We start from the raw sequence: 27694 nt of genomic DNA on the forward strand, positions 1-27694 counted from the left end.
GGGAAAAGCGCCGGAGAGAAGCTCCACATCCCTGAGCTGGGAGTGGCATTCCCACCCTCTGCTCTAAGAAATCCTCACTTTGCCATCAGGAATTCCCACAGCAACAACAAATCCCATATCCCAAGGGCTGGAATGGGCATCACAGCAGCGGCTCCAATCCCAGGATCCTGAAAGGCTGAAAAATGAAGATTTGAGCCACGGGCTCCTAGCCCGGGGTTTTTTCCAGCTGCCCCCGGCACAGATTCCAAATTGGCTCCCTCTCCATGCGCTCCAGGCAAATATCCAGGAGTATCCAGGCTCCAGGATACTGCACTCGATTAAGGGGAGCTTGGGAAGTCCATTAAATCCTTTATTTCGGGATACGATGGAGTGAAACGTCAGGGATTTATTTGCTCCTCCGGGAGTCGGGATTTTGGGATCCAGGTGCCAGCAGGGTGGGCTCCAGCTCTGGAGCGGGAGTCAACGGAAGCAGGATTGAGCAATGGAAATCCAAAGGGAATCCGGCCTTTGGACCTCGCTCCAGCGGGACAATGAATTTTGTGACAAAACCTTTTCCTAAGCTTTGCCTGGAAGCTTTTCCCGAGTTTTTCTTGCCAAGCACTTTTCCTGGAGGCATTCCTGGAGCAGCTCCGTGCCCGCTCCCACAGGGAAAAACCCTGGGAGAAAAGAGCTTCACTTCCCTCCTGGAAAAGGAATCTCCTCTAACTGGGATGGGGAAAGAAAGTTCAGGTGGGGGCTGGAGCATCCCAGGGATTGAGCTTCCCAGTGGGAGCATCCCAGTGCCAGGTCCCTGATCCCTGGGGAGAGCCAGGGATGCAGCAGAGCATCCCCATCCCATCTGGACTTAGCCAAGACTGGGATAACCGGAATAATTCCTCTTTCACCCCACTCCCTGGGGAAGCCTCCACGTTCCAGGCTGTGGGGAGGCTGTGGGATGTTCCCAGGGCTGGAACATCCACATCCAGGAGCATCCCAGGGCTGGAACATCCAAGTGCAGGAGCATCCCAGTCCAGGAGCATCGCAGTCCCTGATCCCTCAGTGGAGTCCGGGATGCAGCAGAACATCCCAATCCCAAGGCAATCCCCGCTGTTTGCACTGGAATAACTCTGCTTTTTTCCCTTTCCTGGGAAGCTGCTGCATTCCAGGCTGTGGTGAGAATCCCAGGGCTGGAGCATCCAAGTGCAGGAGCATTCCAGGGCTGGAACATCGCAGAGCTGGAGCATCCCAGGGCTGGAACATCCACATCCAGGAGCATCCCAGGGCTGGCACATCCCAGAGCTGAAGCATCCCAGTCCAGGAGCATTGCAGGGCTGAAACATCCCAGTCCCTGATCCCTCAGTAAAATCCGGGATACAGCAGAGCATCCTCATCCCCAGCTTTCCCCCCTCCCTGGGAAGCCTCCGCATTCCAGGCCGTGTGAGCCGCTCCGGAGGCTCCCGGTGCGCGGCCCAGCATTCCCGGCGCACGATCCCGCAGGATCTGCACACTCGGCCGGGCTGTGTAAACTCTGACATGTGCCTGTCAATCTCGGCCATATTTGCTGACGGCTTTATCCCGGCCTGATTAGTTTCCCGAACAAATTGGAGCGAAGGAAAACATCACCTCCAGTCTGGAAAAGCCAACATTCCGGGGAGTTTTCGGATCTCTCTATTTACATGGACACGGGGTGTTTTCCTAAGGCTCTGGAAGCGATGGTAATTGAGCAGTGCCAGCGTGTGAGGGGAGGCTGATGAGTGGGAAAGGTTTTCCAAACAACGCCGCTGGATTTGGCTGCGGCCTTGGCGGGAATGTTTGTGGAGCGTGCGGCCGGCACAGTGTCAATATTCCCGAATTTCGAGGTGGCGGGAGCGGGACTTTGTTTGGGAAATGGCTCCCTGATATCATCAGCAAGTTTACAAACGGCCCGTGGCCAAACAGAGCCGGAGCTTAAGGAAGCGCCCGCCCAGGACTCCGGGAATGTTTGCTGTTTGCCCAGGGATCCCAAAGAACTTCCATAAATACTGCCCTTATCCCGAATCTTGGGAGGCAGCCCCTGCATGACGTAGCAGTCCCGCCTCTCCCGCTTTTCCAGGGAATCCCCGGGCAGGGCAGGCTCCTGGTGAAGCTGTCTCGGCTGGAATTTTCCTCTGCAATCCCATTATCCAAATATTACCGGGAGGAAACCGCAGCCCAGAATTCCATCCCAAATTCCCATTAACCAAACATTGCCATGAGGAAAGCGCAGCCCAAAATTCCATCCGAACATTGCCAGAAGGAAACAGCATCCCAAAATGCCATCCCAAAGTCCCGTTAACCAAAGATTGCTGGGAAGAATCCTCATCCCAAAATTCCATCCAAACACTGCCGTGAGGACACCACAGCCCAAAAATTCCATCCCATCCCAAAATTCCATCCCAAATCCCATTATCCAAATATCACCAGGAGGAAACCTCATCCCCAAATCCTATGAACCAAACATTACCAGGAGGACACCCCATCCCAAAATTCCATCCTGAATTCCCACGAACTGCTAGAGGGCCCAAAAAATTGACCTCACTCCTCCTTCCCAGGTGGAAAAAAGGGGGAATTGGAGATCATTCCAGGGAGTGAGGTGGGAAGGGAACGCCGGGGGTTAATAAACAACCCCCGGCTCCGGAATTATTGATGGAAGCGGGAATGAGGAGCAGTGACATTTAAAGGAGGAATTTGTGCTCCACAAATCCGAGCGTGACTGACAGAGCCAGAGGCTCCGGAATCAATACAAATAACCCCAACCTTAATTCCTTGATCCCGGGGAAAACAGCGCATTCCAAGTGCTCCCAGAAACTCGGGATCAGCCGCTGGATGCTATCGACTGCCTGCGAGCAAGGACAATTAGGATGTTCCTTAGGGATGGGGCTTTTCCTGATGTTTTCCTGGCGTTTCCACGGCAGCGGTGTTCTTCCCGTTCCCGAAATGCCAGGCTCGTTATCCAATATAAAGGGAGATTTCCCGGGATCATGTCCCTTAAGGAATGAGTTCCTTAAGGTGCTTGAGGGAGATGAGGGGAAGGAGAGGTTGGATCTCCCTCTGGATGCGAGAGAATCCAGCCCCTAAACCATGGAAAAACCACATCCCAAGCTGAGGTATCCCATAAATGTTGGGAGTGGGATGATGTGGGATTCTGGGATAACTCCCCATGGACACCTGGATCAAGGTGGGAGGAGGAGAATTATCCCTAAAACAGCATTCCTAGTGCTGGGAATGTCCATCAGTACCACAAATCCCGGGAATCTCCATCAGCACCATCCTCCCTTTAATGTGTATCCACTGAAATTTTGTTTGGAGCTCCCTGGGAGAAGTGTGGCCCGTGTTCCCTTCAGGAATCTGAGATTGTTGGGATTTTCCACCCCCATGCTCCCGAGGCTCTTCCTTCCCAGCTCTGGGTGCTCATTCCCTGTACGAGCATTCCAAGAGCTGGGAGTGTCTCCCTGGCATCCCTGGAACCAGTGGAAAATGCACCTTAATTCCCTGTTCCCACAAAAGCACAGGCACCCCATACCCCCAAACTCCCAAATCCGCCTTTTCCAGCAGCGGGAGGACCCGGAGCGCCTCGGGAGCTTATCCAGCTTTTTCCTGGTGTAAGTACAGTATTTCTCTGGGAATTACGGCTGCTGGAATTCGCCCGGCCTTGTCCTTGCTCCCATAAAAAACACCGGGAGCCGGCGGAAATTATGGGATCAAATCAAGGCTTCCTTTGATTCTGACCCTACGGCCACGAGAGTCCCAGAGGGTCCCGGTTTTTTCCTTCCCACTTTCCCTAATTTATGGCTCATTCCCTCTTTTCCAATCAAGCTGGCCAGGGGCAGCTGCTCCCTATCCCAAGAGCCGCCATAAACCACGGACAACATTCCTGCTCCCCGGTTGCTGTGGATAGAAAGTCCTTTACAGAGAGGGATGCGGATCCGGAGGGTGTCAGCAGCAGCGGGATTGGCTCAATGGATGGAATTTCATTCCCCCTTTTCCGAGGCCTCCCTGAAGGGCTTGGGGGGAATGGGAATGGCAGCGGGGTGGGAATATCCAGAGGGTTCGATATCCCCCCAAAAAACCATTCCGGGGTTAAATCCAGCTGTTTGTTTAGTGGGAAAAACACCCTTGGGGAGGTGGGAATGGCAGCAGGTGTGAGCCAGGACTGGGAAAATGCAGGAGAACAGCACCGTGTCCCAAAAATTCCTGGATTTGTTCCTATTGCAGGATAAAAAGATAGTATTTCCAGCTTTCCCGCCATTTCCCCCCTTTTCTGGGACAGGGGAGGACCAGAAAATCCCATGGAGCCACCTCCCAAATTTTTCCTGGAGAAACAAGCCCCTGGCAACTCGTCTTCCCAAAATCTCCCTCCAAAAATCCTTGGGAATGACCCAGAACTGCTGTTTCCTTCCCGAAACCCATCCCATAAAACCAGGGCTCTGCTTGGATATTTCCAGCTGGGCCTAAATACTTGGGAACGGAATTCCCGGGAATTTGTGGGAGGCAATTTTCAGGGATATTTCCCTGCTGAGCTGGCCAGGATCCAGGGAGAATTCCCAGATCCCACAAAAACTCTGGGTGCCTTTAAAATCTTGGCCCCTCCTCATTTTCTGGAGTCAAATCCAGTGCCTGGAAGGATTTGGGAACGTTGGGGTATTTTTTTCCTGGGAAAACTTAAAATGGGGGATTCTTCAATTGGGAGTTAATTTGGGCAGAACTTTTAAATTAATTTTTGTGGATTTGGGATTTTTAAAATATTCCCTGGATGAAACATTGTGGGATCTGGAAAAACTGGGATATTGGGAATGATATTTTGAAATAAATCGAAAAACCAGGAGCATTCCCAATATTCCCCGACAGCCCCACCTGCTCCGTTTGGCTTTTCCTTCACTTCCAGACTCCCAGAATTTCATCATTCCCAGGAATCTCCACACAGATTCCTTGCTCTCTTCCCGCTGGAGCCCCAATAACCCGGGAGGAGGAAATTTGGGATCCAGGTGTTGGAGCAGGGACACAACCCCGGCTGAAATTCCTTCCAAAATCCAAACCCAGGAGGGTCAAAAGTTCATACAGGCCCCGGCAACTCTGGGGAGTTTTTTTCCTGCTTGGAAAAGGGCGATGGAAAGGGAGAAAGAAGAAAAGCGGGAGAAATCCAATAAATGCCGGGGTGGGAAGGGAGAGAGGCCGGCGGTGGGAAAAGCAAACAAGGCGGGGAAAAAGGGAACAGGCGGCACGGAAAAGCCTGGGATGGAAGGTTGGGAGCGGCCAGGAGAGGGCTGGGAAGTGGGAATATGAGAGGATGGGCATGGGGATATGAGGGGATGGAATGTGAGGGGATGGGAATGGGAATATGAAGGATTGGAAGTGGGAATGTGAGGAGGTGGAAGTGTGAATAGGAAGGACTGGGAAGTAGGATGAGGTTGATATTCCACGTGCATCCCACCTTACAGGCTGGACTTCCTTACTTTTCCCCCTTCCTGTCCTTTTTTTTTAGGAGAAATACCCCGGGATACATCCCAAACCTTCTGCTTTGCCAGGAGTCATCTTGGTCCGCAGAAAAAACGGGATCAAACCTACAAAACCCCTGGAATTTCCCCCTGGATACGGCTGGAGCCAGGATCCAGCTGCCTCAGTGCCCACCATGGGAGGATCCCAAGGAAAACCCTCCAGAGTCACCGGGAATTTGGGAAGGGAGAGGTGGAATTAAAAACTGGATCAAGAGGTGTTTCCCAATGGAATTCCCGCCCTTCCTCTCCATGCCACCCATCCCAGCATTCCCAGGATAACCGGGAAAACCTCCCTGCTCCCTCCCAGAGCCCTTTCCATGTCTCCAACACTGGCTGCTCCCAGGTTTTCTGGGAAGCGTTCCTGGGATGAGCAGAGCCCTGCCCCGCTCCCGGCCTTCCACAGTGTCCACGTGCAATTCCAAGGCTTTATGGCTCCCCCATGGAGCCTTCCCTTGGAGCTCGATTATCCCGGGAAATGGAGCCTTTATGGACTCCAGCTGGGAAGTGGGACATTAATGATCCCTCTTGGCACAGCTCCATATGTTTTCCGCCTTCTCCCGAGATCCCGGTTTTTTATGGTGACATTTATCTCATGGAAATGAGCCTGGGAATGAAGATCCATGGCCCTTCCTGGATATTTGCAGGAATCGCTTCCCGCTGCCACGGATAATCCTGGAAGGGAAAAGGAAAACTGAGTATTCCCTCTCCCCACCTTGCTGGGAATCCAAGAAAATCTGGGATTTTTACATTTTGGGGGAGCTTTTTCCAACTTTTCTCCCTTTAAAACACCTCAGCTTTTCCACATCCAAACTCCCTATTCCAAGAAAATTTGCTTCCCAAATGTTAGCGTCTCCAAATGCAAATTTCCTTGGAAGTCACCTCCAGCTTTTCTTCCTAGCAGGAATTCTGCCTCCCACAATGAATCCCGAGGTGCTAATTCCCTGGTTTTATCTGAAAGGACCTTTCCTTGAATTCCTTGGAAGACAATGGACAATCCAGGGGCAAATCCAGGTGGACAAAGGGAATTTGGAGATAAAGGGGAAAGGGAGCCGGGGATGGATGAACCCCCAGGAGGAGAAAAGCTGGAGCTGATAAGAATTCCCAGCCTTTCCAGAGCCATTCCAGAGGTGCAGCCAGCAGGATGTGGGGCTTTCCATGGTGCAAATCCATCAGGAACGGGGGAGCACCAGATCTCTCCAGGTTTGGGATCCCTCTGTGGGCTCTGGGAGATATTCAGGATATTTTTGGCTCTTCCACCCAGAAAAGCCTTGGAAGAAGGCAAAGGATCGACCCCTTCCCAAATCCCACTTTTATCCCATTTTTCCCCCGGTGACCTCAGTAAAACCAGCACGTGTTCCTCAATTCCAAGCCTTTCCAAAGCTGTTGACTTCCCAGAAAAGCAGGAAGCAGGGAAAGCTGGGAATTGGCTGCTCCCTCTGCTGCCCAAAAGGCGGGAGGGAGTGTGGGGCGGGAATTCTGTCCAGCTTTAATTCATCCTGGATTTGAGCATATTCCAGGTCACTGATCACACACCCAGTCGGGATCTGCGGAATAAAGGAATTCCTTCCATCCCTTCATTTGCTTTCTCCCTAATAAATCTTCATCCTGATTCCAACGGGATCCCTTCCCCTTTTTTTCCCCTTCTTCCTGTCTTTTTTTTTTTTTTTTTTGGGTGGGGGGGGGGGGGGAATACACCTGGATACAGCCCAAACCCTCCACTTTTCCACACTGGGGTTGGGAATCCAGCTTTGCCAAGCAGTCATCCCTATCCCAGAGGAAAAATGGGATCAAACCCACAAAGCCCCTGGAATTTCCATAGGGATGCTGGGATGAAGCTCCCTTGGTGTCCAAGGAAAACCCTCTTGGAGGGTCTGGAATGACCAGAAATTCAGGAAAGGAGAGGGAATAATTCCAAGCAGGAAAAGCTGGATCTGCTCCATCTCTCCCAATTCCAAGGGATGTCCCTGTCCCAGAGCAGCCCAGCACGTCCCAGATCCCAGTTTTCCATCTTTTCCCTCCCTGGAAACCAAAAGCAGCGGATCAATGGGACATATTCAGCCCAAAGGAGTGAATGAATCCAGGTTGGATGGGGCTTGGGAAAGGCAGAAGTTGCCCTGATCCACGGCAGGGAGTGGGAATGGGATCATCCCTGAGGTCTCTTCCCAGCCAAAAGGTTCTGGGAATTTATGTGGGAAAAACTTTGGAACTAGGGGAAAAATCGGAGGTTAAAATCCTTTATTTGGAGAGGAGGTGAAGGAAGGGTTAAATTCCACGTATTCCAGATGAATCCAGGCACTTGGCTTTCCCAAACACAGAAACAGGGGGACATTCCAGGATGGGAATCCACGTGGGATAACTGGAAGTGCTTGGGATTTCCCCCCTTGTTGGGAGACTTAAATTCATTCCCAGGAATTCTGGCCTCAATCCCAAAAACCTGCAATCCCTAAAATGCTGAGATCCATTGGAAACAGCATTCCCAAACTGAGGAATATTTCCCTCTTCAAGAAACCCCCCGAAAATTTTCCCAGCCCATTCCTGTTTTTTTTTTTTCCCCCGTTTTTTTCGCTGGAAAGCAAAGTTCCAAAGACATCCTGACAGTTTTCCCGCTTTTCCCAGCCTCCCTCCCGTTTCCCCTTGTGTTTAATCCTCCTCATTTGGACGATCTGCATCCCAGTTTCCCGGTTTTGTCCTTCCCTTCCCGGGCGTTCGTTCCCGCTGATCCAAGGGCATCACTCGCTTCCATCTTTCCCGATTTAATGATATTTATCCGTCATCGCCTGGGAGAGGAATTGGCCAGATCTCAATTTGGCAAAAGAAATCGGGATCGCTTCCAGGATAATCCCACGGAACACATGGAATTTAATGGCCGCTTTTAATGTCCCCATCTGCAGCCGTTGTCCTTGGGATAAACCTGGATGCTGCTTCCCAAATCTCCTTGTGGAATTCCCTCCCTGTCCCGACTCTCCTCTTGCTCCACCCAGCAGGGCAGATCGGTTGTTTTTCCTGGATTTTCCGGATGATCCAGCGGCTGGATCGGAGTGATAAATCCTGAAATCCCCTTTGTGCCTCAGTCGCCGAGGCAATGGATCACGGAATTCCCACATGGATTGGGATGGAAGGGAGCTTATGGATCATTCACCTTCTTCTATCCCAGGTTGCTCCAAGCCCTGTCCGATGTGGGTTTGAATGTTTCCAGGGATGGGGCTGCCACAGCTTTCCTGGGAAAACTGTTCCGGTGCTTCCCCGCCCTCACAGGGAGGAATTCCTTCCCGATATCCCATCTCTCCCTGGCACTGGGAAGCCATTCCCTGTATCCCATCCCTCCATCCCTTATCCCAAAACCCCACCCTGCGTGCACCAAAGACTCAGCCCCATCCCAAAAAAACCCCGTGGATGGTGCTGATGGGAATCCTCCTCCCTTTGGGGGAGTTATCCCCATTTTTGGGGGTGCAAATCCACATTTTCTCCACAGGGATAAAGCTGCCGGAGCCGAGCCCTTCCTGCAGCATCCACGGAGTTATTCCAGCCCAAGGCAGCAAATCCCTCCTTTGGAAAAGCGGGATGCTTCCCTCCTCCTTCCAGCCGGGAGAAGAGGCAGCATTCCCATTCCCCATCCCAGTGCTGCTCTTCATTCCCAAGGCTGCTCCCGGGATTTTTGCACCGTTTCTCCCGTCCCATAGTTTGTTTTTTGGGACTTGATCCCGATTTTCCTGCTGTTTGCTCGCCGGGGCTTTATCGCCACTCGCCGCTATGGTGGGGAGCCGGGATCAATCTTGGAACAGGGAATAAAATCTCGGCAATTCCTCATGGAAGCAAAGAAAGCCACTAGGGGGACCTTCGGGCTGAGCCACGGCGAGGGCACACCCGGATTCTGGGGTGGGGGGGGGGGGGGGTCACATCCCCGAATTCCCGTTTTTCCCTCCCCTCCCGCTGCTCCAGGCTTATCCCACAACACCCTGCGGGCGTTCGCTCGGGATCTCCCAATAATTCCCTAAAAAACCCGGGAGCGCCTTTTATTTTCCTATCTAACAACTTCCCTCGGCTTTTTCCATGTGAGGAGCCTTTGGGGGCAGTTTTCCCTTTTTTCCAACTCTTTTTTCCAACCCTTTTCTTCCCTCTCCCTGAACACTGACAGCCTCAAAAAACCAAAAAAAAAAAAAAAAAAACAAAAACCAAAAAAAAAAAAAAAACCAAAAAAAAAATCCCCCCCCCAAAAAAAAAAAAACCAGGGAAAATCTCCCGGCAGGAAAACCGGGAGGCAAACACAGGAGTTAATTTGGGCCGGAATAGCTGCGGCTGTTTGTGGTTGTCCCTGACTCCGGAGCACCTGTGTTTGCTCACGAGCTTTTCCCAATCTGCCACAAAATGCCCGGGATTGTCACATGGGCCCGGAGCTTCCCGGCGCCTTGGGAATGAAAAAGCCGCAGCTTTTAGCGGAGTTAATCATTAATGCGCCAGCCTTTGTCCCGTTCCCGAGGCTGCCAGGCCTTTGATATCCCAGATTTTCCAGCGGCGCCCAGAGCCAGGTACTGAGGAGCCTGCCTGGAGCTGGCCTTTCCCTTGGGGTTCGCTTCCCGGGGGGATCCGCGCACCCCTGTGCCCATCCATGAGTTTTTCCCAGTTGGCACATCCAACTCTCTGCCCCAACTTCATTCTTTTTTGGGATAAAAATCCTTTGGGATATTTCCCCCCTGAGCTTTCGGATTCCTAGGAATTGGGGGGTGCCCAGACAGGAATGCGGCTGCTCCCGCTCCCCTCCTGCATCATCGTCCCTTCCCAACTTTCCACCTCCCCTTTTCCCAAATTGTTTGCCCAGGGCCTGGTTCTTCCAGGGTCACCGGGATGGAATGCTCCCAAATGGCTTCATTTCCTTGGAATTCCCCAATAAAATCAGTTTTCCACCATCTTGGAGCAGAATTCCCCCATAGGAAGGTCCTGTTTTTCCAGGGGCTGTGGGAAGGAAGGGCACAGGGAAGGAAAACTCCGCAATGGCTCCACTTCCTTGGAATTCTCGAATAAAATCATTTTGGAGCGGGAGCCCCCCCAGAGGCCAGGAGGCTTCCCATAAAACTGCTGGGAATGTGATTTGTGCTCCCGGAGCTCCGAGGCACAGTCAAACTCCAAGGTTCCTGAACTTTTCCTTGACTCCATCAAACCCTGACAGCTCCTCCAAGGAGCTGCCGGGACAGGGATGGAGGGGGAGCTGTGCCAGGGGCTTCCCAAGGCTCTGTTCCCACATTTACGGCATCCAGGGATAGAAATCCAGCTGGATCCCACAGTATTCCCAGTTGGAGAGCTTCCAACGCCTTCCTGATGATTCAAGGCATTCCCAGGGTTTCCCAGTGCTCTGTTCCCCATTTTTATTCCACCTAGGAATGGAAATCCAGCTGAATTCCCCCCATATTCCCAGCTGGAGAACTTCCACCCCAACTCCCAGCACAGGTGGAAAGCCCCTCCCACATTTAAGGAGGAATTCAACAATTCCTCCATTTTTTGGCCCCCCTGTTGCTGCCTCTGGGAGCTGGATGGAAAAACTCAGCAGCTCCATGGATTGACACTGCTCCCTCTGGAATGCCTGAGAGGGGAACTCTTGCAAAGTTCTCCAGGGGTTCGTCTGGAAGAGTTTTGAGGCCACTTTTGCCCAGGGAATTCTGCCCCTGGATCCCTCCTGATCCTGGCACACCCCAAAGCTACAAGGGAGCGTGGGTCTGGCTCCCGATTTTTCAGATCTGAGAGGAAACTCCCTTCAATGTCTGGGATTTGCTCCCAGTGACTCACAGAGATAAAGCTCCCAAGGTCACTGAAGGAGCCAGGAAACCTGGAATTCTCCCCCAGTGGCTCCCTGCTCAACTGGGATGTGCCTGGACAAGTACCAAGCAATCCCTGGAGCTGCAGCATCTCCCCAGCAACCTCAGGCTGGAATATCCCGGTTTGTGTGGAATTCAGGGATCAGACCCTGAACTGGGAGCAACTCCGGGGCAGAACTCCTAAAATCCAGGGAAACATTGGAGTTCCAAATCCAGGCAGAGCTTTGATCCCTTCGCCTGTCGGAACACCCAGGGAGGCTCCGCTCTTTTGCAACTCCGACCAAGAATTCCACTTAAACCACTCCAGAGCTGGAGAGCCGGGATTCCAGCCCTTGGAGAACGCGGATCCAGCCCCAGGCCAGACTTCCGAGGGCTCTCCAGGCCTTGGAAATGCCTCTGTGCTCACGTCACGGCTGGAACGCTCCGGGAGCCGCGGCTCCCACACCTTCAGCTCCAATCCCTTGGGATTATTGACTCCTTGAAACCTCGGAAAAGCAGCCAGGGAAAGACATGGACTGAGGAGCCAGGATTTGGGAAGCAGAGCCCAAATTTCAGAACCCACTGCTACTCCCTCCCACCTCGGAGCAGATCCCAGCTCCCTGAGGATTCCAGCTGGGAAAGGAGGCCAGAGCCCTTTGGAAGGTGGGGGTCCCTGGGATTGGCCACCAGGAAGGTGGGAAGCAGGATTTTCCCTCCTTTTGGCCAAATCCCAGCACTGTGGAGGTGGGAAGAGGCCTCGGGAGGTGGGAAGGAGCCTCTGGATTTCTCCCCACAGCCTCCAGCAGGATGAGGTGTGAAGCCCTTGCTTTGCTCAGGCCTTATGGAATCATGGAATTATGGGAATATTCCGGCTGGAAAAGACCTCAGAGATCATCAAATCCAACCTTTGTCCCTTTCTCACTTTATCTGAGCATGGAGTGACAATTCCAGCTGTTCCTTGGACACCTCCAGGAATGGCGACTCCTCCAGTGTCCCACTCCAAGCTTTTCCATAAAGAAATTCCTGATATCCAACTGAACCTCCCCTGAGGCCATTCCCTCTTATCCTATCACTTGTTTCCTGAGGGAATATCCAGATTCCCACCTGGCTGCACCCTTCTTCCAGGTGAGGGGTGCAGCTTCCCAGTTTGAATTCCCAGAGGGAAGATTTTCCTTGCTTTCCAGAGGCTTTAGCTGGGAGCTGGACGTGCCTCCAGCCCTGCGGGATATCCACGAATTTCACACATGGAACCTGGAAGCAGGGGCTGCCCGGGATCATGGATAAATAAATGTGGGATCAGCTTCCCAGGGGGAAAACTCCAGGGTGCTAAAAGGCTCTTTGATCCAGCGGGGAGAAGATAAATGGGATAAATGGGATAAATAAACAGGACCTGCTGGAAGCACATCCACACTGGGAACACGAGTGATTAATTACGGCCTTTTCCAGCCGCAGAACTCCAATCCTACTCCTCAAAAAACTCCGGAGGCTCCGAGGGAAAAGCACATTTTAACACCGGCCTCGGAAACTCTCGGAGCGAGCGATCCAAGCTCCTTCCCGAATCCTTGTTTAAATATTTTCCCTGCTCCTTCCCTGCCACAGCCCGCTTGCCGTGTGCATCCCACGCCGGAGCCAGGGAGGAAGCGTTCCTGGAAAAATCACAAAGCCACTTTCAGCCGCAGAAATCCCCATCCCGAATCCAAACAGGGAAGCCTCTGTCCCTTGCCAGCCTAGGCTGGGTTTCCGCCCGGAATTAGGCAGGGAAAGGGAAGGGGCCGCTTTTCCAGCTGCGGGGTGGAAATCCTGCTTTTTCCGAGGGGCTCTTTCCAAGCTCCACGCTGATGGGATAGTCAGGACTCCCTGGATGGATGACCACGGAAGGGAATGCTCCGGGGAGCGGGCTGTGGGCACGGAAAATAGGTTTCCATGGAAAAGCTGGGTCACTCCTGTAACAGCTCCGTCTCGGAGGGCTGGAAAGGCTCATTCCTGGAGCTGGAATCAGACAGATATTTGCTGGAATACGGGATTATTCCAGGACGGTTATTCCAGGGAAGGGGGGTGAGGATCTTCAGTTTGCCCCTTGGATCACATCCAACCTGCCAGGAATGTCCTGGGAAGCCCCCTCAGGATCAGCCCCTCGGCTCCAGGGCATGGATCAGCCCCTTCCCAGTGACATTCCCGGTGACCCCGAGCCGCTCTGATGTTAATGGGATAATGAGTCTCTAGTGGGGAAATATGGAATTCCAAGGGATGCTCCGGAGGGCTGGGATGGCCCAGATGTGGCTGCACATCCCATCCTGCACATTCCAGGCATCTCCACTCCATCAGTGGGATGGAATAAACACCTTTGTCCCATGGAGGGGAGGCCGGAAGGAGCCACCGGCAGCTCCAGGATTGTTTTCCCTTATTAATCAGGAGCTGGACGTTCCCAAGGCTCTCTGTCCAACCAGGAGGGAGCAGAGGGTGAGTGGCACAGATCCTGATTTTTCCCAAATAAAGCTCCTTCCTGCTCTCATCCTGGCAACTCCAGTGCCAGCTGTCCCTGCATCCCACAGATCCAGAGCTCAGCCCACCCTCCGTGTGTCCCCTCACCGTCATCCCACCAGATCCCACAAGGACAGGCTGGGCTCACTCCCAGGAAACCGAGGAAGCCATGGATCATCCTGATGTGTAGCACCAACATTTTCATGGCAGATCCCTTCCAGAGGGGATATTCCAGAGGCTCAGAGGATATGGAGCTGGTGTCACCTGGAGGTGACACTTGGGACCAAGGTTGGGATGTCGTGGGAAGTACGGATGGACCAAGACATGGATGTGACCAAGGCATGGATATGGTTGGAGTTATGGATGTGGTTGGAGTTATGGATGTGACCAAGGCATAGATGTGATCAAAGCCATGGATGTGACCCAGGTATGGATGTGACCAAGGTATGGAAGTGGTTGGGAGTTATGGATGTGACCGAGGCATGGATGTGGTTGGAGTTATGGATGTGACCAAGCCATGGATGTGACCAAAGCCATGGATGTGACCAAGGCATGGATGTGACCAAGGTACAGATGTGGTTGGAGTTATGGATGTGACCAAGGCATGGATGTGGTTGGATTACGGATGTGACCAAGGCATGGACGTGACCAAGGTGTGGATGTGGTTGGATTACGGATGTGACCAAAGCCATGGATGTGACCAAGGAATGGATGTGGTCGGATTATGGATGTGACCAAGGCATGGATGTGGTTGGGAGTTATGGATGTGACCAATGGATACTGTTGGAGTCATGGAGAGCAGGCCCATCCAGGAGACTCCAAGATTTTGTTTCAAATCCAACAGAACAGCTCGGAGCCTGTCAGCGGTGGAAAGTCGGGAGCTGGGGACTCCGGCTGTGCTCCCTTCCCGCGGGATCAGCCGGCTCCCTGCTCCCACTGGGCAAACACGGCCGGATGAGATAAGGGCTGTGTGCACAGCTCTCCGCCAGGAATTCCGAGCCCGACCTCCCTTCCCGACATCCACCTGCTCCCGGCTCCCTCCTGACGTGCCAGCCACGCTGGCCTCGGCCCCTTCACCCTTCCCATTCCCACTGGGAATATTCCATGCTGCTCCCACACTGTGCTGGGGAGATGGTGCTGGGCATGCAGCATCCCAACAGAACTGATGGGATGTGAGAGAACACCCCCAAAGACTGTGAAGATGAGCTGGAGGGAGTCAGGATTTTAGGGTTAGGGCGATGGGATGGGTCCCACCAACACGGATCCAGCGGGCTGGGAATGGTAAAACCGAGTTTAACGTTAATACCGGGATTCCTGGGAGATTAATCCCGGAGATAAGCAGGACAACGGTGAGGCTGGAGGGCCCTGTGGCTCAAACAAAGGGATCTGGGAGCAGGAGCAGGGAAAGACGGATGGGTTGTTAAACATTGCCAGCATACCTGGCTGGAGCCATTGCCGGGTCACCGGGAACTGCAGCCGGGATTTGGGGTGGCGGATCCGACCAATTCCAGCCAACTTCCACCCTCTTCCTTATCTCCAGCTCACACAGGGGGGATTTTGGGATTCCAAAGGCACTCCAGGACGTGGAAAACATTCCTGGCTGTCTCAAGGTGTCCAAACCCACCCTGCCCAGCGGGATCTGCCGGGCCAGGGGCTCCCGGTCTTCCCAGCAGATGGAATTTGGGAGTGTAGCAGTGTCTCTGCACGGGTTTCCCCCTTCCAAACGTTTTCCACAGGGTCCAAGGAGTGCCCACTTGGGCAATTTGGAATTTGCTTCAGCCTCTAAATCAGGGAACTTTCACCCTCCCCAGGTGCTGACCACAGGATCCATCCAGCCTGTGGGATCAATTTTCCCTAAAAACCGGGAAAACTGTGGGATTAAAATTGGCTCTTCCAACAACATCCCCAGGCAGCCTCTTCCCTGTTTTCCCATCGGGCAGAAGCTGTGCCTGGGGAGAAAATCAGGATAGATCCCATCAACTTCTCCGCCTCTCCATCCTCTTCCCTGCTCCTCCATCAAATCCCTTCCCTGCTCTCCGTCAAATCCCTTCCCGGCACCTCCTGGCAGAGACGAGCCACTAAAGAACGGGATGTCAGGGCCACTCGGCTGTTCCCCCCATCCATTATCCCACTCCAAAGGTCTCACCTATCCAAGAGCCCCATCCATCCCCATTTCCAGGCGGCCGGGGTGGCCCCTCCCCTCCCAGCCCTTGGAGCCCTCTGCTTTCCATCAGATTTTCCAAGACAATGGGCGTCTGGAAGCTCCTTAACTCCTCGGGAAGGGGGGGTTGTGGACACAGCCCTGGTGCTGGGGGGTGGCTCCCGGGAAAAACTCGCTCCTGGGACACCCCTTCCTTCCCAGAAAAGCGGGATCACATCGCCCCAGGCTTTCCCCTGCATTTTGGAGGGAGTTTTCCCAGTGTTTTTCCCCGAACTGGATGCTCCTAAAATCCCTGGGATATCCAGGGAAATAATTAATGGGATTTATGGCTCTCTTTGACATCCCAAATCATAATTTGGGATTGGGAATATGAAATCCTCTGCCAGGGCAGCCAGTGGATTTCTGGAAGCTTGGGATGAGGCCAGGAGCAGGAGGTGCCTTGTGGGAACCATCTTTTCCAGGCAGGGACCTTCCTGGGATAACACCAATCCCATCACATGGCATTTCCAGGGAATGCATGGAGGACGTACAGGACCCCCATGGGAATTCCCTCTGCATCCGTCAGGCTGGATCCAGGTAGCTCCAATTTTCCAGGAAACTCGGGATACCAGAAATTCCATGCAGACTATCCAAAAATCCCAAGGAAAAGATTTATTATATTTTTGCAGGTTTTTAGTGCAATTATTGCTGACACTGTTGCTATTTTTCTTATTATTCCCACCGTTCCCAAAATTATTCTGGGATTGGAGCCCAACATTCTCAGCACAGATGAAGCACGGATTTGGTCTGGGTTTTATCCCCCCTCAGGTGGGATTTGGCTCCCAAAAAAGCCACGGGTGTTGGAAGTGCAAGGGGTGGCATGAGGGGCTCTGAGCCCACCCAGCTGGACCTGGAAAACTCTGGGATGGTGCTGGAACGGTGCTGGAATGATCCCTCATTCCAAGGCCTTATCTCATGGCACAGAACTGGTGCTGGCACCACTGCCAGGGGCACTTTATTCCCTTGGAAAGGAAGGCAGCAGAATTCCAGTGCCAAATCCATTGTTCCTGGAACAGGAATGACTCCGGGTCCTGCCAGGTTACAGAGCTCCCATTGTTATTCCGGAGCTCGGCATCAGCCGGCTTTGAAGTAGATGAGGCAGGAACGCTCCTTCCTCTCTGCTCTGCTGCTTTTATTCCTTGATTTTTCCCCCAATTCCATGACTCGTCTTTGATAGGGATTGGAGTGAGAGGAAAGAGGGGCTTTAGGGTGGCTTCCAACCCAAATCATTCCATGATTTAGGCTGGAAGTGGCCGTGGTGGGAAGCTGGGCAGAACTCCCCAGGACCAGGAACGCTGGCTCCAGTTCTGGGAGCTCTGGGGTTTGGGACGAGCTGGACACAGGTGGGAAGCACCAAGTGCCAATGGATTCCAGAGGGTCCAAGTTCTATGGGAATTTCCATGGGACGTGGGAATGTGGGATGAGGCTCTAGGTGGCTCTTTCCTTTCCGCTTTGCTGCTTTTATTCCTTGATTTTTCCCCCCAGTTCCATGATTTATCTTGGATAGGGATTGGAATGAGAGGACCTTTAGGGCTCGCTTCCAACCAGAATCATTCCGTGATTTAGGCTGGAAGCGGCATGGTGGGAAGTTGGGCGGAATCACCCAGGACCAGGGATGTTGGCTGTGGCTCTGGGCTTTGGATGTTGGGACGAGCTGGACACAGGTGGGAAGCACCAAATGCCAAGGGATTCCAGAGGATCCAAGTGCTTTTGGGAGCTGAAACAGCCAGTCGGGAATCTCCAGTGGGACACGGGAATGCTGGATCATCTCCAGGTGCTCCCTGGCCACCTCTGCCTGCTTTATCCCATCCCTCGAGCCCTTGCATCCCTCGGGAAGGAGCCGCTCCCTCCGGCAGCTCCTTCTCCTGGCTTTGTATCCAATTTAACCGCTGGATTTGAAATGCCAGCGGAGTTAAGAGGAGCTGATTAAAAAGAGGGAGCCTCATCCCAGTTTTTAAACACGGAGTTGCTCGGCCGTATTTACATTCGTGTCAACTTTAATTTAAATCCCGCATAACGATATTTGCTTCCCTAAATTTATTCCCCGGGAACGCCGCGCAAATTACCCGGCACCGCTGGCACCTTCTCTTTGTCTCCGCTGGAGTGGCTCGGGAATGAGCCCCAGGAAGTGTCATTCCGCCTCTTTAACGTCTCATTAATTAACCCATCCCGCTTTCGGGATGAGGTTGGAGCTGCTGGAGCCTGGAAAAGGAATTCCAGCTGGATCTGCCTTCAAAATGGGAATTGGGATAGGCTCGGTGATTCTCGTCCCTTCCAGCTTGGGATATTCCATGGGAATTTATGGAATTAAGGAGCCCAACCAGGGGAAAGGCATGAACCCCTTTTCCTAGTGGATTTTGGGATGGGCCAACCATGGGAATGGAAATCCGGTTGGATCTGCCTTCCTAATGGGAATCGGGATAGGCTTGGTGATGTTCATCCCTTCCAACTTGGGATATTCTGTGGGAATTCACAGAATCAAGGAGCCCAGCCCTCTTCCTGAGGGATTTTGGGATGGGCCATCCTGGGGATGCAGTGTTGGAGTGGGGAATATCCAGGTGCTCTGGGATTTCAGGGACATGTGGGATGAGCTCTGGGCAGCACAGGAACAACAGGAGCCTCCTGCCTTCCAGTCTGACCACCCTGCAAGAAAAAGTGGGAAAAGTGAGAAAAAAAATTCACAAAAATCCCATGATTCCTTGGCTTTTTGGGGCAGCTGGAAATATCCCTTGGAATGTGGCATTCCTGCCGCTTGCTTGGAATGAGGACAGGATTCCTGGCCCAAAAGGGCTTCCTTGCCCCAAGAGGTTTTCTGTTATCCAAGAGTGTCTTCCCCTTACCCAAGAGTGTTTTCCCTTTCTCCAAGAAGGTTTCTTTTCCCTTTATCCAAGAGTTGTTCCTTGTCCCAAAAGGATTTCCTGGCCATTCCCGAAGATGCCAACCGAGGGGTGTGGCATGAACCATCCGGGGGCACATGGAGCCTCTTCCCAGAGCCGGGAGCTTGGCTTGGGAATGCCAGCGGAGGCAGCTTTTGCTGGATCCATGGAATCAGGGAAGGGCTGTGCTCTTACCTGGCTGGAGGACGGGGCTCCACAACAAAAGGGATTGAGGATCCATGGAAAAGCTGTGGGCCGGAGCCCGGATCTTGGCTCGGGAATGCCAGTGGAGGCAGCTTTTCCTGGATCGGTGGGATAAGGGAATCAGGGAATCAGGGAATCAGGGAAGGGCTGCAGCTGTGCCCTTATCTGGCCGCAGGCCGGGGCTCCGCAACAAAAGGGATTGGGGAGCCGGGTGATCCATGGAAAATCCACGGGCCCGGCATTGTGGCCGCCCTTCTGCTGAGCAAATAGTCCAAACTGTTCATTCCCATCTCCCATTCTCTCCCCGGAACGTTGTTTGTGTCCTTGCATTTCATTCCGCGGGAAGATTGCTCCCTGGGCCTGTGAGCAAACAGTCCGGAAAAGAGCCAACTATCCCGGCTTTTCCCTGGAGAACTGGCATTTTTATTCCAGCTCCAAGCTGTCAAAGAGCTGGAGAGTTTCTGTCCGGATCCTGAATTAATTGCTTTAAGCTGGAGCAGCCTCCAAATGGCCGGGAGATGTTTATTAATAACGGTTCTCCCGGTTTTTTCCGGAATTTTTTTTGTTCCAAGCTGTGCTCTCCCATCCCGTGCCCTCCATTAAGCGCCTGGTCCAAGGAAAAGCTGCTTACGGGGGAATTAGGGAACGGCTCCCGAGGTTTTGGCGGTAGGACTTTGGGGACGCCGGGAAGGAGACGGAGATGGATCAGCGGGAGAAGGAGCGGGATGGCGTTTGACCCAAACATCCTCGGCAATTAACGAGGAAATTAACACCAGGGAAAAAAAATTCCAGGCAGGGGAACGAAACGGATTTGTGTTCAACACAAAACCTCTGAAAGCGTGGCAATCCCGCTTTAAGGAATGAAGGAATAAAGCAATTCCGACGCCGCTGGAAAAGCGGGAGCCGGGAGCGCCTTTGTGTAAATTTCCCACTTGACTTTTCATTATGTACCTGCCCCAAATCCATCTGTATGGATGGGATCAACATGGAATGGGAGAGATAAAAGCCGGAATAAATGTGCTTTGCATATCCCACCGCTGAACCCCCTCCCCTTTCCCCGGAGCTGCTTTTCCAGGCAGCTGCATTTTCGGGAATAAATCATTTTGCCGAGGGAAGGAGAGGGAAGCGGAGTGGGGCCGCTCAAGTGTTTGCTTGGAATATTGATCCTGTCAAAGGAACGACGGTTAATGAGTAACTGGGAAAAATATGCCGGATCTGCCTGGGCTCCCGGCCGGAGCATGGATACGGCTCCGGGGCCCCTCTGCATCTGGGAGCGGAGCCTGGGACGGGGTGGAGCAGAGGGAGAAGGGGGACAGGGCCTGCATCCCACAGGGAGACCCTGAATTCCAGGGTGTTTGGAATCTCAGGGTCCCAAATCCAAATCCCAAATCCTCCTGCATCCCAAATCTTGCTGAATCCCAAACCTACAATATCCCAAACCCTGCCACAAGCCCATCCCTGCCGTATCCCAAACCTCACTGTATCCCCAATCCTGCCGCTTCCCAAACCTGCTGCATCCCAAACCCTGCCACACCCTAAACCCTGATGATACATTCCAAACCCTGCCGCATCCCAAACCCTGTGGCATCCAAAGCCTTCTGATTCCAAAACCTTGCCTTGTTGCAGCCCCCTCGCCCATTCCTGCAAACATGGAGAGGATCCCATTGGATCATCCTCTTGCACACCCAGGTGGCTCTTCCTCTGATTCCAAACCTCCCCAATTTCACCTGGATGAAGAATATTCCTGCCTTAAAACCAGCTGAAATTCCTGCCCTATCCATGGGATAATCCGGAGCCTGGAGTGAGCTCCCTGTCCTGCCCAGTTCTCCCTTCTCCCACCCTTTCCTCCTTTTCTATGAATCCCAACACCTCGGAGAGCTGGATAACGCTCCTTTCTCTTTTTTCCCCTTGCGAGGAGAACTGGTGGGATTTATTTTCCCGTCAGGAGCAGGATAGGGAAAAGGTTAAGAGGCACTTCAGGAGATCCACCCCATTCCGGGGTTTTTATTCCCGATCCCGTTTCGGCAGCGCCCGTCATCCCAAGTGATGAATTCCTTCTCCTCCTCCTCCTCCTTCTCCTCCTTTTCCCTCACATCCCTGTGCTAGGAAAAGCAGCCCTGCTCCCACACCTGCTTCCCGCTGGATTTATTCCTTGGAGGATCTTTCCACGTGGGAATGTCTCCCAGTCAGGCAGCTGATTTTTGCCTTTCCCTATGGAAAAGGCCTTTCCCGGTGTTTTTCCTTCTGCCCCTAAAAGTCCACACTGGGAATTTATGGGAGAGGAGGGTGGGCAAGGAGAGGAAACAAAGGGAAAAGCAGCGATGAGCTGGTGACTTCCCAAACCGGAGATTTCCTCTGGATGCCCCCAAAAAATGACTCTGCCGTTGCCTCGACATCTGCCGGGATTTTATGGGTTTGGGAATGATGGTTCTGATCGGAGCCAGGGGGACAGAAGCTCCTGGAAAAGCCCCTTTGGAAGCAATTCCCACCTTCTGTCCCTTTTTCCTGCCCAGGGCTGCTGGATTTGCACCCCCATCGCCCCCCAGCCATTCCCAGGGGTGCTTCCAAAATGGATTCGTGCATCCAAACTTCCATCCCTTCCCTGTTTTCCTCCCACCGTGGATCCCGGAGCTCCAAGGTGGGACAACTCAGGAAAGCTTTGGAAGGGTTTAATCAACACCAATTTTTTGGAATTTTTCCTGCCGGAATTTTTCCTCCTCTCCAAAGCCTTCCCTGTGCTCACCCTTGGGAAACCCCTCAGTGCATCCCCCAAATTTGTGGGAAACTCAGCATTCCCGAGGTGCTGTTATTTTTCCTGCTGCTTCTATGAAGGCCGGCAGGATCCATATCCCATCCAGGATCCATATCCAGGCCGTGTCCCCATTCCTGCCGGGAATTACTGGAGCGTGACCCAGGTATCGCTGCCGAGGACAGACACAAAGAGGCAATCGGAGATGGGAATCTTGGCCTTTAATAGGGATGAGGACATGGATGAATCCCGATTTATCCCAACTCCTGCTGCCACCGACTCCGTGTCCATTAGCTGAATAAATAAAGGAGAGGGAAGGGAGAGCGGGAGCAGGGAGCAGGGATAAGCAGAGCACTCCAAGGGCTCCCAAATCCCCCAGTAGCACTGCCTTGGGAAGCGCGGCGGGAAGCAGATCTCCACCTTTCCACTCCAGCTGTTTTCCAACAGGGATCAGGAGCATTCCTTGTAATGCTGGTGGGAGGAAAACCCTGTGGAAAAGGGCTCCTTGCCAAGGGAGAGCTCCTTGTCCGGCCTTCCCCGGGATCCGGGTGCAGGAATCAGTAGAGTGTCAGGAATTCCCAAAGCACAGCCTCGTCCCAGATGATCCCTGCCTTTCCCACATTTTCCTTGGAAAAGGGGCTCCGTGGTCCAGGGGAAGGGGAGAGGGTGGAGCAGGAATGAGGCGGTATGTGAGGAGGGGGAGCTGCTGGAATGGGGTGGGAAAAAGAGGGAAAGGGGGAAGGAATGAAAGGGGAAAAGGGGGGAAAAGGAGGGAAAGGGGGAAATGGGAAAGGAAAAAAGAAAGGGAAAAGGGGAATGGAAAAAAGAGGGGAAGGGAGGGAAAGGGAAAAGTAAGGGAAAGAAATGGGAAAGGAAAAAGGGAAGGGAAAAGAAGGGAGGGGAAGGGGAAGGGGAAAAGGGAAAATCCAGCTGGAGCCATCCCTGCCCCGCTGCCCCCTCAGCCGCCTCCGCCTCATTCCCGGGTTTTAAACACTTTTCCTTTCTCCTTTCCTTTTTTTCCCCCTATTTTTTTCCTTTCTTTTCCCTGGAATTCCACTCCCAGCTGTCCCTGCAAACAGAGCAGCCCGGGGGGAGCCTCCATCCCTGCATCCCTGCATCCCTGCACCCCTCCACCCATCTTTTCCCAAAAAAATCCCCGTCCCGGGCTCGGGGCAGCTTTTCCCGTTCTCCCATTCCCTCTTCCCGCTGGGATCCATCCCTGCCGGGGGCACAATCCCCCTGTCCCCGCCGTCTGGAGCCGATCCTGGGATTTTCCCAGTGTTCCACAGCCTCTGGACACCCCGGAACGGGAGTGCTCCTTCCAGAATATTTGGGGGGGAAAAGAACCCTGAGTGCGGGGATATTTTTTCCACTTTTTCCCCCCTTTCCCCTAATTTTTTCCCGTGTTTGGTTTTTTGCTCCCTTTGATTTTTCTTTTTTGAATTTTTGAATTTTTCTTTTCCTTTCCTCTCTTTTGTTTTTTGCCCTTCCCCCCTTATTTTCCTCTCCTTTTCCTTATTCCCTTTTCCCCATTTTTCTTTTCCTTTTTCTTCTTTCCTTTTCTTTTCCTTTCTCTTCTATTTTTTATCTTCTTTTTCTTTTTCCCATTTCTTTATTATTAGTAGTAGTATGGTTTATTTTATTTTAATTTTTTAATTCCCTTTTATTCCCTTTGATTCCCTTTAATACCCTTACATTTTTATGCCCTTCTATTTATTTTATTTCATTTACTTGCTTTTATTCCAAGAAACCCAACGGCTCCCAAATCCACCTTTCCCACCTTTCCTCGGCTCCAGCGGGATCAATATGGAAACAACACCAAAAAAAGAAGAAAGAAAGAAAGAAAGAAAGAAAGAAAGAAAGAAAGAAAGAAAGAAAAAAAAAAAAAAAAATCCCGCCAGTTCCTTTCGCTCTTCCCGCATCCCGCGGCTCCGCAATCCCGGCCTTAACATTCCCAGAAATCCGGAGCCGGCGGATTCCCCATCACCCTTTAATGTTTCCTCTCCTGTTCCCCTGGAATAAACTTCCAACCCTTTTTTTTTTTTTTTATCCCCTCCTTCCTTTTTCCAGCCTCTTCCCTACCTGGTTTTTGTGGGTTTTTGGGATTAACCGAAGCGGATTTTAACACCCCCCCCCCCCAAAAAAAAATCCAGGATTAGGGCAATTTCTGGGAGAAATAGTGGGAACTGCCTTGAGCCTGAGCGGAATTACAGCTTGGAAAAGGAGGCTCCATCAGTTTCCCGGGAGACGGGATAAGCCCTACTTGGGTGTTCCAGCTCCTTTTAGCCCCACTAATAATTAGTCCCATCCCAGCCCCGAGCTGTCCTGTTTTTTTTTTTTTTCCTTGGGATCATCCAGAAATGCGCTGGATGCTGCGGGCAGGGAAGGCAGGGCCGGCTCTTCCAGCGTTATCCCGGGGGGAAAGGCTTGGAGGGGGTTGGAATTTGGGATCCCACCGGGGCTTCCCCGTCCTGTTTGTGCTTGGATGTCCTTGGAGCTATCCCTGAATGTCATGAAGGGCCGGGATAAATAAAAAAAAAAAAAAAAGGAAAAGTCGCTTTTCCTGGAGGGAGAAGTCAGGGAAAAATCAAAGAAAACTGTGGATAACGGAGGGAAGGGATGCGGCCGGAGCAGGGCCGGTTTGGGAGCTCAGGCCCTGCCCGATCCCGCTCGGTATTCCCAAACCGCACCCCAAAAAAACCCACCCTATCCCGGGATTGGACGGGAATGAACGGGAAAATGGAGCGGGGCCACAGCGATCCCGGCCATTGCGGGGAGCTGGGAATGCCCGGGAGGGAAAGAGGGAAAAGCAGCCGGGAGTGGCAGGGCAGGAGCGGGGGGGACAGGGGGCACGGAGCGCTAATTGAAGCTGGCAGCGTTAATTAGCCGGAGCTCATTAGCGATGTCACCTGTCCCGGTGAGGGGGCACGGCCGGGGACAGGGACACGCTGAAATTCCCGGTTTTCCCAGCAAACACTCCCTCGGGAATGTTTGGATCCCGTCTGTTTTGGCCCACGCAGGGTGCAGGAAAGCGGGAGCCACGGGAATAGCACCGGGAGCGGCGCTTCCCGGGAAAAAACCCTCCCGGGACAAAGGAAAGGGGAGGAAAAACAGGGCGGGAAGGGGGAAATCCGCTAGAATTAAAATGGAACTCCCCAATTTCAGGGAAGCAGCGGGAAGAGGGAGGGAGCCGGGCCCGCACGTCCCGCGCGTGTCCCACGGTTTTTGGGGCTGAACTGGGCAGAATCGGGGCCTCGAGGCGGCTCGCACGCCCCAAAACTCCTCCTGTGCTCCAGGACTGGGAGACGGGATCCCAAAAAACGCGGGGGCTCGGCGGATCCCCGAATTCAGGCTGAATCCATCCCTGAATCCACCCCCGAATCCATCCCTGAAGCCATTCCTGAATCCAGCCCTGAACTCATCCCTGAACCCATCCCTGAACCCATCCCGAATCCATCCCCCCCGCGGCCTCCGCGCCGCTCCCCTCGGCCCCGGCGGCTCCGGGGCGAGCCGAGGAGGAGAAGGCTGAGGAAGAAAAGCTGGGAATGAAGCGGGAAGGGCAGGAGAAGCAGGAGAAGGAGCGGCGGGTGTCCCCTACCTGCGCCCCGGCCGCCGGCCCGGCTGTGCGGGAGCCGGGAGCATCCCGGAATTTATTGGAGCTCCAACTGTGCCAGTGTTGACTTTAGCACAAAGCAAAGATTTCGCCGGGCGCGCGGTTAAAAATGAATATTTTACCGCGATATCGATCAGCTCCAGAAAATTCACTTCCAGCGGCGCGGGGGGGGCGGCAGGAAAGGGGCCGCCATGTAAGATCTGTGTAAATTTGCTGAACTCTGACGTGGTGGGGAAAGTTTATCCTCCTGGAATTTGGAGCTCCATCCCCACACCCCACACCCCCTCCCGCCCCCCCACTCGGCGCTCGCCGCTCCTGCTCCTTTTTTTTTTTTTTAGCTTTTTTCTTTTTTTTCCTTTTTTTTTTTTTTTTTTTTTGTTGTTTACTGACTTTGTTTATTCACAGCTCACGGTTGCTTAAGCAGGCAGGAGCAGAATGCACTCGCTGCGAGGTTGGGGCGGCGTGGAGAGAGGGGAAAATGCCAAAGGGAGGAGGGAAAGGGAAGGAATAGCGTCCAGCCGGAGCGTTTTGGGGTTGTTTGCCTTTTTTTTCGGGGTCGTTTCTGGTGAAGGGGAACGGGAAATGAAGGGGGGAAGGGGGAAAAAGTGGGGAGGGAAGAGGGAGGGGGAACGGGGAGAAGAGATGGAAGCGGGGAGGAAAGAGGGAGGAAAAAAATGAGGGAGAAGAAATGAAAGAGGAGGGGAGGAAAAGAGGGAGGGAAAACGGGGAGAAGAAAGAGAAGGGAGGAGAAGAAATGAAAGGAGGGAGAAAAATGGGAGTGGGGAGGAAGAGAGGGAAAAGAGATGAGAGGAGGGAGAAAAGCGGGAGGAAAAAAGGAGGAGAAGAAAGAAAATGAGGGGAAGAAAGGAGGGAGAAGAAAGGAGGGAGGAGAAATGGAAGCGGGGAGAAGAAGAGGGAGAAAAAAGGAGCGAGAAGAAATAAAAGTGGGGAGGGAAGAGGGAGAGGAAAGAAAAGGAGGGGAGAAAGGAGGGAGAAAAGGTGAAGGGGGGAAATAAAAAGGGGAGAAAAATAAAAGGAGAACACGAGAGGGGGCTAAAAGGCGGAGGGAAATAAAAGAAAAGAGGGAAATAAAAAGGAGACGGGAAAGTAAAAGGAGGAGGAAAAAATACAGGAGGAAAGGGGAGAGAATGAAAAGGAGGGGAGGAAAAATGAGAGGGGCGAGAAAAACCGGGGAAGTAAAGCTGGAGAGAAACGAAGGGGGCGAGGGGAAAAAAGAGGGGAGAGAAAAATAAAAGGGGGAGAGAAAAATAAAAGGGGGAAAAAACGAAAAGGGGGAGAAGAAATAAAGGAGGGGAAGGAAGAAAAAAGGGGCGGGAAGAGAAAAAAAAAAAAAAAAAAGAGGGGAAAAGAAGAGAAAAGGAGGGAAAGGAAGAAAAAAGGGGGGGGGAAAGGAAGGGAAAAGAGGCGAAAGCTCCGCGGAGGGAGCGCGATGCGAGCGGGACCGAGCGGGGCCGGGCCCGCGGCCGGCGGCGGGGGCGGGGGGGTGTCCTTGTCCCCGGAGCGGCGACACCCCCGCGCCCGTGCCCGCTGGCCGCGGGAGCCTTTTATGTGCTAATGGCAGCCCTTGCACGCCCCGCTCGCCATCGTGTGTGTCCTTGGAGAGATCCCGACACGTTTCAGCCCCGTTTTGTTTTTGGGGAAGTTTCTTTTTTTTTTTTTTTTCCCCTTCTCCTCTCCACCCCCCCCTCTCCCCGCTCCCCGCTCGTTCCCTTTCTCCCCTTTTCTCTCGCCGCGGACAATGCGGATTTTTAAGAAGGATTTGGGTGTTTAGTTGGGAAAGCAACATCGCGGCGTGGCCGGCGCCGCGTGGGAAAAACAACAAGTGGTTGGGAAAGAGGGGGAAAAGGGAATGGAAGGAGAGGAGCCGGGCACCGCGGAGCCCGGGAGGCGTTGAAAATAAAAAGCTCTGCGCGTTTTCCACCTCCCGCGGAAAAGCCGGGATGCCGTCCCGGGAAAGGCAGGGATGCGCTGCTGCCGCCAGTCCGAAATCCCTGCCGCTTAACGCGACTGGGAGGGTTTTTCCAGGATCGCGGGGCTTTGGGAAAGGGGTCCCTGCTTCCCACCTTGCGGGGCGATGCGGGTTTTCCCTGGACGCGGTGTCGGAGCGGGATGAGTGGAATTGTGGGATCCCGGCCGGGATCCTGCCGGGATTCAGGGGTACCGGCGGGGATAGCGGGATCCTGGAAGGGACAGTGGGATCCTGCGGGGATGGAGGGGTCCTGGAGGGGATGGAGGGGTCCTGGCGGGGGCAGCGGGATCCCGCGGGGATGAA

The sequence above is a fragment of the Coloeus monedula genome (assembly GCF_965178545.1).
Source record: "Coloeus monedula genome assembly, chromosome: 2".
Classification (NCBI taxonomy): domain Eukaryota; kingdom Metazoa; phylum Chordata; class Aves; order Passeriformes; family Corvidae; genus Coloeus; species Coloeus monedula.